The 14,090-nt window shown below is 31.0% G+C and overlaps 9 non-coding genes across 9 annotated transcripts; all 9 read left to right on the forward strand.

The window, feature by feature from the left end:
• Nucleotides 1-547: 547 nt before the first annotated feature.
• Trnar-ucu (transfer RNA arginine (anticodon UCU)) lies at nucleotides 548-620 on the forward strand. The gene has a single exon. It is a non-coding gene; the product is annotated as a tRNA-Arg (tRNA).
• Nucleotides 621-2,147: 1,527 nt separating this feature from the next.
• Trnar-ucu (transfer RNA arginine (anticodon UCU)) lies at nucleotides 2,148-2,220 on the forward strand. Its single transcript has one exon. It is a non-coding gene; the product is annotated as a tRNA-Arg (tRNA).
• A 1,524-nt stretch (nucleotides 2,221-3,744) lies between these two features.
• Trnar-ucu (transfer RNA arginine (anticodon UCU)) lies at nucleotides 3,745-3,817 on the forward strand. Its single transcript has one exon. It is a non-coding gene; the product is annotated as a tRNA-Arg (tRNA).
• Nucleotides 3,818-5,341: 1,524 nt separating this feature from the next.
• Trnar-ucu (transfer RNA arginine (anticodon UCU)) lies at nucleotides 5,342-5,414 on the forward strand. The gene has a single exon. It is a non-coding gene; the product is annotated as a tRNA-Arg (tRNA).
• Nucleotides 5,415-6,938: 1,524 nt separating this feature from the next.
• Nucleotides 6,939-7,011, forward strand: Trnar-ucu (transfer RNA arginine (anticodon UCU)). The gene has a single exon. It is a non-coding gene; the product is annotated as a tRNA-Arg (tRNA).
• Nucleotides 7,012-8,535: 1,524 nt separating this feature from the next.
• Nucleotides 8,536-8,608, forward strand: Trnar-ucu (transfer RNA arginine (anticodon UCU)). The gene has a single exon. It is a non-coding gene; the product is annotated as a tRNA-Arg (tRNA).
• Nucleotides 8,609-10,132: 1,524 nt separating this feature from the next.
• Trnar-ucu (transfer RNA arginine (anticodon UCU)) lies at nucleotides 10,133-10,205 on the forward strand. Its single transcript has one exon. It is a non-coding gene; the product is annotated as a tRNA-Arg (tRNA).
• A 1,524-nt stretch (nucleotides 10,206-11,729) lies between these two features.
• Nucleotides 11,730-11,802, forward strand: Trnar-ucu (transfer RNA arginine (anticodon UCU)). Its single transcript has one exon. It is a non-coding gene; the product is annotated as a tRNA-Arg (tRNA).
• A 1,524-nt stretch (nucleotides 11,803-13,326) lies between these two features.
• Trnar-ucu (transfer RNA arginine (anticodon UCU)) lies at nucleotides 13,327-13,399 on the forward strand. Its single transcript has one exon. It is a non-coding gene; the product is annotated as a tRNA-Arg (tRNA).
• The last annotated feature ends 691 nt before the right edge of the window (nucleotides 13,400-14,090 follow it).

Genomic DNA, 14,090 nt, shown 5'->3' on the forward strand with positions numbered 1-14,090 from the left:
AATGAAAATTAGAACAAAAATAATAGAAATGCCTCTAGTCGTTGTACACATTCTCACTTCTCACTTCTCAAAAAGGGTAACCTATAGGAATAGGCATACGTGTAAGCGTCGGTATTGAATAGTTTTCGAAAATGTCTAGTTGTATGACAGTCGCATAGAATTCCATTATATTGACAACAATATGTGAGCAAAACAAACAAACATAATAGTTTAAAATGTTAAAAATTTGGGTACAGCAGTCAACATAATCTAATCCAGAGGCCGTGGGTTCGAATCCAACCGTGGATGTTATATATTTTTTATCATGTGGTTTTTGTTATTTTGATTTTTTTCTGTTTTTAAACATCAATTCATTGTTTAAATGTATGACCATTATGTTAATAATAGCCGTAAATTGCCTTTTGTGTTGTGATATTTTATAACCCGATTGCATTGACACTTTAAAATTAATTTCTTAAGGCCGAATGAGACTCTTCATATACTTTGTTAACTACAACAGAGGACAATATTTACATATATGTATTCAAATAGTTGCTCTTTCTGTCATGTCCGCGTAGCGCAGGGGATAGCGCGCTGGACTTCTAATCCAGAGGTCGTGGGTTCGAATCCCACCGTGGATGTTAAATTTTTTCATCATGTCCGTTTGCAATACAGTGTTGTAGTAGAGTATGCAATTGGCGAATTGAATTTCTAGAAAGCATTCAAATCTGCGTGGAGGCATCCAATGAACAGATTATCTGTCATTAGTGATATTTGTACAGGCTTAGTTTATCGTCTATGTCAGCCGTTCTCCTAAATAAAGAATCTTTTTTTCTTATGAAGCAAATTTGTGTAAATTTGGACACATTGAAGAAATATACCTCACATAAGATAACTAAAACTAAAAGAGAACAAATAAAATTAAAATTGAAGCATATTTATGAAAAGCTAGTAAATGATTAAATATCAGATATAAAGGATAGCAGCAAACTCACTATTTATAAACATGTAAAGCTAAATAATACAGAAGAAAAATATTAAACTTGCTAAAAATTTTAATTAAGAAAACGGATAACAAAATAAGAATAAGTGATCACAATTTATTAATAGAAATTGGAAAGATATCTTAAAATGCCAAGAGAAGAAAGATTATGCAAAAGCTACAAAAAAAAGGAAGATGAAATTAATTTCTTTTTATATTGGGATATTAACAGTACTATTAGACAAGTTTATTTTGATTTTTTGATAAATAAGAATATGCACTGCACATATTTAAATGATACAGATACGATTACAAATATAATCAACCCAAGATCACACATTCAGGTAAATAAGCTTGGCCCGATGATCCTTTTTATCACCGTTGTAAACTTCCGTACACCCCTGAGGACACCAAGATAACTAATAATATCATCTATATATTTATACATTATGTTTCACTCTATGTAATGCATCACACGTTTCTGTTTCTGCTTAAAGTTCTACTAATTACCACAAAGCCCCCCTCACCTACCTTTTTCATAAAGTACACAATATACAGATTGGTCAATGATTCTCAGATACTTAACAGAGCCAATAAAGTAACAAATCGTTCGAAATAAATGTTTTAAAAGGTGTTTAAAATGAAAATTAGAACAAAAATAATAGAAATGCCTCTAGTCGTTGTACACATTCTCACTTCTCACTTCTCAAAAAGGGTAACCTATAGGAATAGGCATACGTGTAAGCGTCGGTATTGAATAGTTTTCGAAAATGTCTAGTTGTATGACAGTCGCATAGAATTCCATTATATTGACAACAATATGTGAGCAAAACAAACAAACATAATAGTTTAAAATGTTAAAAATTTGGGTACAGCAGTCAACATAATCTAATCCAGAGGCCGTGGGTTCGAATCCAACCGTGGATGTTATATATTTTTTATCATGTGGTTTTTGTTATTTTGATTTTTTTCTGTTTTTAAACATCAATTCATTGTTTAAATGTATGACCATTATGTTAATAATAGCCGTAAATTGCCTTTTGTGTTGTGATATTTTATAACCCGATTGCATTGACACTTTAAAATTAATTTCTTAAGGCCGAATGAGACTCTTCATATACTTTGTTAACTACAACAGAGGACAATATTTACATATATGTATTCAAATAGTTGCTCTTTCTCTCATGTCCGCGTAGCGCAGGGGATAGCGCGCTGGACTTCTAATCCAGAGGTCGTGGGTTCGAATCCCACCGTGGATGTTAAATTTTTTCATCATGTCCGTTTGCAATACAGTGTTGTAGTAGAGTATGCAATTGGCGAATTGAATTTCTAGAAAGCATTCAAATCTGCGTGGAGGCATCCAATGAACAGATTATCTGTCATTAGTGATATTTGTACAGGCTTAGTTTATCGTCGATGTCAGCCGTTCTCCTAAATAAAGAATCTTTTTTTCTTATGAAGCAAATTTGTGTAAATTTGGACACATTGAAGAAATATACCTCACATAAGATAACTAAAACTAAAAGAGAACAAATAAAATTAAAATTGAAGCATATTTATGAAAAGCTAGTAAATGATTAAATATCAGATATAAAGGATAGCAGCAAACTCACTATTTATAAACATGTAAAGCTAAATAATACAGAAGAAAAATATTAAACTTGCTAAAAATTTTAATTAAGAAAACGGATAACAAAATAAGAATAAGTGATCACAATTTATTAATAGAAATTGGAAAGATATCTTAAAATGCCAAGAGAAGAAAGATTATGCAAAAGCTACAAAAAAAAGGAAGATGAAATTAATTTCTTTTTACATTGGGATATTAACAGTACTATTAGACAAGTTTATTTTGATTTTTTGATAAATAAGAATATGCACTGCACATATTTAAATGATACAGATACGATTACAAATATAATCAACCCAAGATCACACATTCAGGTAAATAAGCTTGGCCCGATGATCCTTTTTATCACCGTTGTAAACTTCCGTACACCCCTGAGGACACCAAGATAACTAATAATATCATCTATATATTTATACATTATGTTTCACTCTATGTAATGCATCACACGTTTCTGTTTCTGCTTAAAGTTCTACTAATTACCACAAAGCCCCCCTCACCTACCTTTTTCATAAAGTACACAATATACAGATTGGTCAATTCTCAGATACTTAACAGAGCCAATAAAGTAACAAATCGTTCGAAATAAATGTTTTAAAAGGTGTTTAAAATGAAAATTAGAACAAAAATAATAGAAATGCCTCTAGTCGTTGTACACATTCTCACTTCTCACTTCTCAAAAAGGGTAACCTATAGGAATAGGCATACGTGTAAGCGTCGGTATTGAATAGTTTTCGAAAATGTCTAGTTGTATGACAGTCGCATAGAATTCCATTATATTGACAACAATATGTGAGCAAAACAAACAAACATAATAGTTTAAAATGTTAAAAATTTGGGTACAGCAGTCAACATAATCTAATCCAGAGGCCGTGGGTTCGAATCCAACCGTGGATGTTATATATTTTTTATCATGTGGTTTTTGTTATTTTGATTTTTTTCTGTTTTTAAACATCAATTCATTGTTTAAATGTATGACCATTATGTTAATAATAGCCGTAAATTGCCTTTTGTGTTGTGATATTTTATAACCCGATTGCATTGACACTTTAAAATTAATTTCTTAAGGCCGAATGAGACTCTTCATATACTTTGTTAACTACAACAGAGGACAATATTTACATATATGTATTCAAATAGTTGCTCTTTCTCTCATGTCCGCGTAGCGCAGGGGATAGCGCGCTGGACTTCTAATCCAGAGGTCGTGGGTTCGAATCCCACCGTGGATGTTAAATTTTTTCATCATGTCCGTTTGCAATACAGTGTTGTAGTAGAGTATGCAATTGGCGAATTGAATTTCTAGAAAGCATTCAAATCTGCGTGGAGGCATCCAATGAACAGATTATCTGTCATTAGTGATATTTGTACAGGCTTAGTTTATCGTCGATGTCAGCCGTTCTCCTAAATAAAGAATCTTTTTTTCTTATGAAGCAAATTTGTGTAAATTTGGACACATTGAAGAAATATACCTCACATAAGATAACTAAAACTAAAAGAGAACAAATAAAATTAAAATTGAAGCATATTTATGAAAAGCTAGTAAATGATTAAATATCAGATATAAAGGATAGCAGCAAACTCACTATTTATAAACATGTAAAGCTAAATAATACAGAAGAAAAATATTAAACTTGCTAAAAATTTTAATTAAGAAAACGGATAACAAAATAAGAATAAGTGATCACAATTTATTAATAGAAATTGGAAAGATATCTTAAAATGCCAAGAGAAGAAAGATTATGCAAAAGCTACAAAAAAAAGGAAGATGAAATTAATTTCTTTTTATATTGGGATATTAACAGTACTATTAGACAAGTTTATTTTGATTTTTTGATAAATAAGAATATGCACTGCACATATTTAAATGATACAGATACGATTACAAATATAATCAACCCAAGATCACACATTCAGGTAAATAAGCTTGGCCCGATGATCCTTTTTATCACCGTTGTAAACTTCCGTACACCCCTGAGGACACCAAGATAACTAATAATATCATCTATATATTTATACATTATGTTTCACTCTATGTAATGCATCACACGTTTCTGTTTCTGCTTAAAGTTCTACTAATTACCACAAAGCCCCCCTCACCTACCTTTTTCATAAAGTACACAATATACAGATTGGTCAATTCTCAGATACTTAACAGAGCCAATAAAGTAACAAATCGTTCGAAATAAATGTTTTAAAAGGTGTTTAAAATGAAAATTAGAACAAAAATAATAGAAATGCCTCTAGTCGTTGTACACATTCTCACTTCTCACTTCTCAAAAAGGGTAACCTATAGGAATAGGCATACGTGTAAGCGTCGGTATTGAATAGTTTTCGAAAATGTCTAGTTGTATGACAGTCGCATAGAATTCCATTATATTGACAACAATATGTGAGCAAAACAAACAAACATAATAGTTTAAAATGTTAAAAATTTGGGTACAGCAGTCAACATAATCTAATCCAGAGGCCGTGGGTTCGAATCCAACCGTGGATGTTATATATTTTTTATCATGTGGTTTTTGTTATTTTGATTTTTTTCTGTTTTTAAACATCAATTCATTGTTTAAATGTATGACCATTATGTTAATAATAGCCGTAAATTGCCTTTTGTGTTGTGATATTTTATAACCCGATTGCATTGACACTTTAAAATTAATTTCTTAAGGCCGAATGAGACTCTTCATATACTTTGTTAACTACAACAGAGGACAATATTTACATATATGTATTCAAATAGTTGCTCTTTCTCTCATGTCCGCGTAGCGCAGGGGATAGCGCGCTGGACTTCTAATCCAGAGGTCGTGGGTTCGAATCCCACCGTGGATGTTAAATTTTTTCATCATGTCCGTTTGCAATACAGTGTTGTAGTAGAGTATGCAATTGGCGAATTGAATTTCTAGAAAGCATTCAAATCTGCGTGGAGGCATCCAATGAACAGATTATCTGTCATTAGTGATATTTGTACAGGCTTAGTTTATCGTCGATGTCAGCCGTTCTCCTAAATAAAGAATCTTTTTTTCTTATGAAGCAAATTTGTGTAAATTTGGACACATTGAAGAAATATACCTCACATAAGATAACTAAAACTAAAAGAGAACAAATAAAATTAAAATTGAAGCATATTTATGAAAAGCTAGTAAAAGATTAAATATCAGATATAAAGGATAGCAGCAAACTCACTATTTATAAACATGTAAAGCTAAATAATACAGAAGAAAAATATTAAACTTGCTAAAAATTTTAATTAAGAAAACGGATAACAAAATAAGAATAAGTGATCACAATTTATTAATAGAAATTGGAAAGATATCTTAAAATGCCAAGAGAAGAAAGATTATGCAAAAGCTACAAAAAAAAGGAAGATGAAATTAATTTCTTTTTATATTGGGATATTAACAGTACTATTAGACAAGTTTATTTTGATTTTTTGATAAATAAGAATATGCACTGCACATATTTAAATGATACAGATACGATTACAAATATAATCAACCCAAGATCACACATTCAGGTAAATAAGCTTGGCCCGATGATCCTTTTTATCACCGTTGTAAACTTCCGTACACCCCTGAGGACACCAAGATAACTAATAATATCATCTATATATTTATACATTATGTTTCACTCTATGTAATGCATCACACGTTTCTGTTTCTGCTTAAAGTTCTACTAATTACCACAAAGCCCCCCTCACCTACCTTTTTCATAAAGTACACAATATACAGATTGGTCAATTCTCAGATACTTAACAGAGCCAATAAAGTAACAAATCGTTCGAAATAAATGTTTTAAAAGGTGTTTAAAATGAAAATTAGAACAAAAATAATAGAAATGCCTCTAGTCGTTGTACACATTCTCACTTCTCACTTCTCAAAAAGGGTAACCTATAGGAATAGGCATACGTGTAAGCGTCGGTATTGAATAGTTTTCGAAAATGTCTAGTTGTATGACAGTCGCATAGAATTCCATTATATTGACAACAATATGTGAGCAAAACAAACAAACATAATAGTTTAAAATGTTAAAAATTTGGGTACAGCAGTCAACATAATCTAATCCAGAGGCCGTGGGTTCGAATCCAACCGTGGATGTTATATATTTTTTATCATGTGGTTTTTGTTATTTTGATTTTTTTCTGTTTTTAAACATCAATTCATTGTTTAAATGTATGACCATTATGTTAATAATAGCCGTAAATTGCCTTTTGTGTTGTGATATTTTATAACCCGATTGCATTGACACTTTAAAATTAATTTCTTAAGGCCGAATGAGACTCTTCATATACTTTGTTAACTACAACAGAGGACAATATTTACATATATGTATTCAAATAGTTGCTCTTTCTCTCATGTCCGCGTAGCGCAGGGGATAGCGCGCTGGACTTCTAATCCAGAGGTCGTGGGTTCGAATCCCACCGTGGATGTTAAATTTTTTCATCATGTCCGTTTGCAATACAGTGTTGTAGTAGAGTATGCAATTGGCGAATTGAATTTCTAGAAAGCATTCAAATCTGCGTGGAGGCATCCAATGAACAGATTATCTGTCATTAGTGATATTTGTACAGGCTTAGTTTATCGTCGATGTCAGCCGTTCTCCTAAATAAAGAATCTTTTTTTCTTATGAAGCAAATTTGTGTAAATTTGGACACATTGAAGAAATATACCTCACATAAGATAACTAAAACTAAAAGAGAACAAATAAAATTAAAATTGAAGCATATTTATGAAAAGCTAGTAAATGATTAAATATCAGATATAAAGGATAGCAGCAAACTCACTATTTATAAACATGTAAAGCTAAATAATACAGAAGAAAAATATTAAACTTGCTAAAAATTTTAATTAAGAAAACGGATAACAAAATAAGAATAAGTGATCACAATTTATTAATAGAAATTGGAAAGATATCTTAAAATGCCAAGAGAAGAAAGATTATGCAAAAGCTACAAAAAAAAGGAAGATGAAATTAATTTCTTTTTATATTGGGATATTAACAGTACTATTAGACAAGTTTATTTTGATTTTTTGATAAATAAGAATATGCACTGCACATATTTAAATGATACAGATACGATTACAAATATAATCAACCCAAGATCACACATTCAGGTAAATAAGCTTGGCCCGATGATCCTTTTTATCACCGTTGTAAACTTCCGTACACCCCTCAGGACACCAAGATAACTAATAATATCATCTATATATTTATACATTATGTTTCACTCTATGTAATGCATCACACGTTTCTGTTTCTGCTTAAAGTTCTACTAATTACCACAAAGCCCCCCTCACCTACCTTTTTCATAAAGTACACAATATACAGATTGGTCAATTCTCAGATACTTAACAGAGCCAATAAAGTAACAAATCGTTCGAAATAAATGTTTTAAAAGGTGTTTAAAATGAAAATTAGAACAAAAATAATAGAAATGCCTCTAGTCGTTGTACACATTCTCACTTCTCACTTCTCAAAAAGGGTAACCTATAGGAATAGGCATACGTGTAAGCGTCGGTATTGAATAGTTTTCGAAAATGTCTAGTTGTATGACAGTCGCATAGAATTCCATTATATTGACAACAATATGTGAGCAAAACAAACAAACATAATAGTTTAAAATGTTAAAAATTTGGGTACAGCAGTCAACATAATCTAATCCAGAGGCCGTGGGTTCGAATCCAACCGTGGATGTTATATATTTTTTATCATGTGGTTTTTGTTATTTTGATTTTTTTCTGTTTTTAAACATCAATTCATTGTTTAAATGTATGACCATTATGTTAATAATAGCCGTAAATTGCCTTTTGTGTTGTGATATTTTATAACCCGATTGCATTGACACTTTAAAATTAATTTCTTAAGGCCGAATGAGACTCTTCATATACTTTGTTAACTACAACAGAGGACAATATTTACATATATGTATTCAAATAGTTGCTCTTTCTCTCATGTCCGCGTAGCGCAGGGGATAGCGCGCTGGACTTCTAATCCAGAGGTCGTGGGTTCGAATCCCACCGTGGATGTTAAATTTTTTCATCATGTCCGTTTGCAATACAGTGTTGTAGTAGAGTATGTAATTGGCGAATTGAATTTCTAGAAAGCATTCAAATCTGCGTGGAGGCATCCAATGAACAGATTATCTGTCATTAGTGATATTTGTACAGGCTTAGTTTATAGTCGATGTCAGCCGTTCTCCTAAATAAAGAATCTTTTTTTCTTATGAAGCAAATTTGTGTAAATTTGGACACATTGAAGAAATATACCTCACATAAGATAACTAAAACTAAAAGAGAACAAATAAAATTAAAATTGAAGCATATTTATGAAAAGCTAGTAAATGATTAAATATCAGATATAAAGGATAGCAGCAAACTCACTATTTATAAACATGTAAAGCTAAATAATACAGAAGAAAAATATTAAACTTGCTAAAAATTTTAATTAAGAAAACGGATAACAAAATAAGAATAAGTGATCACAATTTATTAATAGAAATTGGAAAGATATCTTAAAATGCCAAGAGAAGAAAGATTATGCAAAAGCTACAAAAAAAAGGAAGATGAAATTAATTTCTTTTTATATTGGGATATTAACAGTACTATTAGACAAGTTTATTTTGATTTTTTGATAAATAAGAATATGCACTGCACATATTTAAATGATACAGATACGATTACAAATATAATCAACCCAAGATCACACATTCAGGTAAATAAGCTTGGCCCGATGATCCTTTTTATCACCGTTGTAAACTTCCGTACACCCCTGAGGACACCAAGATAACTAATAATATCATCTATATATTTATACATTATGTTTCACTCTATGTAATGCATCACACGTTTCTGTTTCTGCTTAAAGTTCTACTAATTACCACAAAGCCCCCCTCACCTACCTTTTTCATAAAGTACACAATATACAGATTGGTCAATTCTCAGATACTTAACAGAGCCAATAAAGTAACAAATCGTTCGAAATAAATGTTTTAAAAGGTGTTTAAAATGAAAATTAGAACAAAAATAATAGAAATGCCTCTAGTCGTTGTACACATTCTCACTTCTCACTTCTCAAAAAGGGTAACCTATAGGAATAGGCATACGTGTAAGCGTCGGTATTGAATAGTTTTCGAAAATGTCTAGTTGTATGACAGTCGCATAGAATTCCATTATATTGACAACAATATGTGAGCAAAACAAACAAACATAATAGTTTAAAATGTTAAAAATTTGGGTACAGCAGTCAACATAATCTAATCCAGAGGCCGTGGGTTCGAATCCAACCGTGGATGTTATATATTTTTTATCATGTGGTTTTTGTTATTTTGATTTTTTTCTGTTTTTAAACATCAATTCATTGTTTAAATGTATGACCATTATGTTAATAATAGCCGTAAATTGCCTTTTGTGTTGTGATATTTTATAACCCGATTGCATTGACACTTTAAAATTAATTTCTTAAGGCCGAATGAGACTCTTCATATACTTTGTTAACTACAACAGAGGACAATATTTACATATATGTATTCAAATAGTTGCTCTTTCTGTCATGTCCGCGTAGCGCAGGGGATAGCGCGCTGGACTTCTAATCCAGAGGTCGTGGGTTCGAATCCCACCGTGGATGTTAAATTTTTTCATCATGTCCGTTTGCAGTACAGTGTTGTAGTAGAGTATGCAATTGGCGAATTGAATTTCTAGAAAGCATTCAAATCTGCGTGGAGGCATCCAATGAACAGATTATCTGTCATTAGTGATATTTGTACAGGCTTAGTTTATCGTCTATGTCAGCCGTTCTCCTAAATAAAGAATCTTTTTTTCTTATGAAGCAAATTTGTGTAAATTTGGACACATTGAAGAAATATACCTCACATAAGATAACTAAAACTAAAAGAGAACAAATAAAATTAAAATTGAAGCATATTTATGAAAAGCTAGTAAATGATTAAATATCAGATATAAAGGATAGCAGCAAACTCACTATTTATAAACATGTAAAGCTAAATAATACAGAAGAAAAATATTAAACTTGCTAAAAATTTTAATTAAGAAAACGGATAACAAAATAAGAATAAGTGATCACAATTTATTAATAGAAATTGGAAAGATATCTTAAAATGCCAAGAGAAGAAAGATTATGCAAAAGCTACAAAAAAAAGGAAGATGAAATTAATTTCTTTTTATATTGGGATATTAACAGTACTATTAGACAAGTTTATTTTGATTTTTTGATAAATAAGAATATGCACTGCACATATTTAAATGATACAGATACGATTACAAATATAATCAACCCAAGATCACACATTCAGGTAAATAAGCTTGGCCCGATGATCCTTTTTATCACCGTTGTAAACTTCCGTACACCCCTCAGGACACCAAGATAACTAATAATATCATCTATATATTTATACATTATGTTTCACTCTATGTAATGCATCACACGTTTCTGTTTCTGCTTAAAGTTCTACTAATTACCACAAAGCCCCCCTCACCTACCTTTTTCATAAAGTACACAATATACAGATTGGTCAATTCTCAGATACTTAACAGAGCCAATAAAGTAACAAATCGTTCGAAATAAATGTTTTAAAAGGTGTTTAAAATGAAAATTAGAACAAAAATAATAGAAATGCCTCTAGTCGTTGTACACATTCTCACTTCTCACTTCTCAAAAAGGGTAACCTATAGGAATAGGCATACGTGTAAGCGTCGGTATTGAATAGTTTTCGAAAATGTCTAGTTGTATGACAGTCGCATAGAATTCCATTATATTGACAACAATATGTGAGCAAAACAAACAAACATAATAGTTTAAAATGTTAAAAATTTGGGTACAGCAGTCAACATAATCTAATCCAGAGGCCGTGGGTTCGAATCCAACCGTGGATGTTATATATTTTTTATCATGTGGTTTTTGTTATTTTGATTTTTTTCTGTTTTTAAACATCAATTCATTGTTTAAATGTATGACCATTATGTTAATAATAGCCGTAAATTGCCTTTTGTGTTGTGATATTTTATAACCCGATTGCATTGACACTTTAAAATTAATTTCTTAAGGCCGAATGAGACTCTTCATATACTTTGTTAACTACAACAGAGGACAATATTTACATATATGTATTCAAATAGTTGCTCTGTCTGTCATGTCCGCGTAGCGCAGGGGATAGCGCGCTGGACTTCTAATCCAGAGGTCGTGGGTTCGAATCCCACCGTGGATGTTAAATTTTTTCATCATGTCCGTTTGCAATACAGTGTTGTAGTAGAGTATGCAATTGGCGAATTGAATTTCTAGAAAGCATTCAAATCTGCGTGGAGGCATCCAATGAACAGATTATCTGTCATTAGTGATATTTGTACAGGCTTAGTTTATCGTCTATGTCAGCCGTTCTCCTAAATAAAGAATCTTTTTTTCTTATGAAGCAAATTTGTGTAAATTTGGACACATTGAAGAAATATACCTCACATAAGATAACTAAAACTAAAAGAGAACAAATAAAATTAAAATTGAAGCATATTTATGAAAAGCTAGTAAATGATTAAATATCAGATATAAAGGATAGCAGCAAACTCACTATTTATAAACATGTAAAGCTAAATAATACAGAAGAAAAATATTAAACTTGCTAAAAATTTTAATTAAGAAAACGGATAACAAAATAAGAATAAGTGATCACAATTTATTAATAGAAATTGGAAAGATATCTTAAAATGCCAAGAGAAGAAAGATTATGCAAAAGCTACAAAAAAAAGGAAGATGAAATTAATTTCTTTTTATATTGGGATATTAACAGTACTATTAGACAAGTTTATTTTGATTTTTTGATAAATAAGAATATGCACTGCACATATTTAAATGATACAGATACGATTACAAATATAATCAACCCAAGATCACACATTCAGGTAAATAAGCTTGGCCCGATGATCCTTTTTATCACCGTTGTAAACTTCCGTACACCCCTCAGGACACCAAGATAACTAATAATATCATCTATATATTTATACATTATGTTTCACTCTATGTAATGCATCACACGTTTCTGTTTCTGCTTAAAGTTCTACTAATTACCACAAAGCCCCCCTCACCTACCTTTTTCATAAAGTACACAATATACAGATTGGTCAATTCTCAGATACTTAACAGAGCCAATAAAGTAACAAATCGTTCGAAATAAATGTTTTAAAAGGTGTTTAAAATGAAAATTAGAACAAAAATAATAGAAATGCCTCTAGTCGTTGTACACATTCTCACTTCTCACTTCTCAAAAAGGGTAACCTATAGGAATAGGCATACGTGTAAGCGTCGGTATTGAATAGTTTTCGAAAATGTCTAGTTGTATGACAGTCGCATAGAATTCCATTATATTGACAACAATATGTGAGCAAAACAAACAAACATAATAGTTTAAAATGTTAAAAATTTGGGTACAGCAGTCAACATAATCTAATCCAGAGGCCGTGGGTTCGAATCCAACCGTGGATGTTATATATTTTTTATCATGTGGTTTTTGTTATTTTGATTTTTTTCTGTTTTTAAACATCAATTCATTGTTTAAATGTATGACCATTATGTTAATAATAGCCGTAAATTGCCTTTTGTGTTGTGATATTTTATAACCCGATTGCATTGACACTTTAAAATTAATTTCTTAAGGCCGAATGAGACTCTTCATATACTTTGTTAACTACAACAGAGGACAATATTTACATATATGTATTCAAATAGTTGCTCTTTCTCTCATGTCCGCGTAGCGCAGGGGATAGCGCGCTGGACTTCTAATCCAGAGGTCGTGGGTTCGAATCCCACCGTGGATGTTAAATTTTTTCATCATGTCCGTTTGCAGTACAGTGTTGTAGTAGAGTATGCAATTGGCGAATTGAATTTCTAGAAAGCATTCAAATCTGCGTGGAGGCATCCAATGAACAGATTATCTGTCATTAGTGATATTTGTACAGGCTTAGTTTATCGTCTATGTCAGCCGTTCTCCTAAATAAAGAATCTTTTTTTCTTATGAAGCAAATTTGTGTAAATTTGGACACATTGAAGAAATATACCTCACATAAGATAACTAAAACTAAAAGAGAATAAATAAAATTAAAATTGAAGCATATTTATGAAAAGCTAGTAAATGATTAAATATCAGATATAAAGGATAGCAGCAAACTCACTATTTATAAACATGTAAAGCTAAATAATACAGAAGAAAAATATTAAACTTGCTAAAAATTTTAATTAAGAAAACGGATAACAAAATAAGAATAAGTGATCACAATTTATTAATAGAAATTGGAAAGATATCTTAAAATGCCAAGAGAAGAAAGATTATGCAAAAGCTACAAAAAAAAGGAAGATGAAATTAATTTCTTTTTATATTGGGATATTAACAGTACTATTAGACAAGTTTATTTTGATTTTTTGATAAATAAGAATATGCACTGCACATATTTAAATGATACAGATACGATTACAAATATAATCAACCCAAGATCACACATTCAGGTAAAT

This window comes from Mytilus californianus, unplaced genomic scaffold, assembly GCF_021869535.1.
Source record: "Mytilus californianus isolate M0D057914Y unplaced genomic scaffold, xbMytCali1.0.p SCAF_3, whole genome shotgun sequence".
Classification (NCBI taxonomy): domain Eukaryota; kingdom Metazoa; phylum Mollusca; class Bivalvia; order Mytilida; family Mytilidae; genus Mytilus; species Mytilus californianus.